Source organism: Octodon degus, unplaced genomic scaffold (assembly GCF_000260255.1).
Source record: "Octodon degus isolate 3935 unplaced genomic scaffold, OctDeg1.0 scaffold00073, whole genome shotgun sequence".
NCBI lineage: Eukaryota > Metazoa > Chordata > Mammalia > Rodentia > Octodontidae > Octodon > Octodon degus.
The window spans coordinates 767,418-768,179 of record NW_004524649.1 but is presented as its reverse complement, the minus strand read 5'-3'; positions in this window follow the sequence as shown (position 1 = coordinate 768,179).

The following is a 762-nucleotide window of genomic DNA, read 5'->3' as shown; positions in this document are numbered from 1 at the left end:
GCCAGCCAGCCCCGCCCCCTGGTGGGCTGAGCTGGCCACACACACACCCACACACACACACACACACATAAATAAATAAAAATTTAAAAAAAAGAAGAGTGGGCTGGTGAGATGGCTCAGTGGTCTAAAGCACCTACCTAGAACAAGCTAAGCTAAAGCACAGAGACCGTGGTTCAATTCCCCAGCACCACATGCCAGCCAGCCCCGCCCCCTGGTGGGCTGAGCTGGCCACACACACATAAATAAATAAAATTTAAAAAAATAAATAAATAAATAAAAAAAAGAAGAGTATCACTATAAGTCTGAGCTGCATAGTGAGATCCTGTACAAAATACATAAAATTAAAGTTTAAAGTTTTATCCATTAACTGGGGAGATAGCACAGCGGTCTAAGAACCTGCCCCTGGTAAGCACAAGGACCCAGGGTCGATCCCAGGTAACATGCTGTGTGGGCCTGGAGCCTGAGTTCAACTGTGCTGGCTTAAAGGTTGTATACACCTGCAATCCCAGCGCTGGGGAGGTTGAGACAGGAGGCTCAGAGCAGAGCTGCATAGTGAACCAGATCCTGTACCAAATAAAGTTTTATCCACTAATTTTAGCATGCATGGTGTCTTAGTTACTCTTCTCTCGTTGCTGGGACAAATACCTGACACCCAAAAGGAAGGAAGCAAAGGTCTATTTAGCTCACAGTTACTGGAGGTTTCGGTCCATATTCAGCTGGGTCCAAGCAGAGCAGCACACAGCAGAAAGCAACCTTTCATGG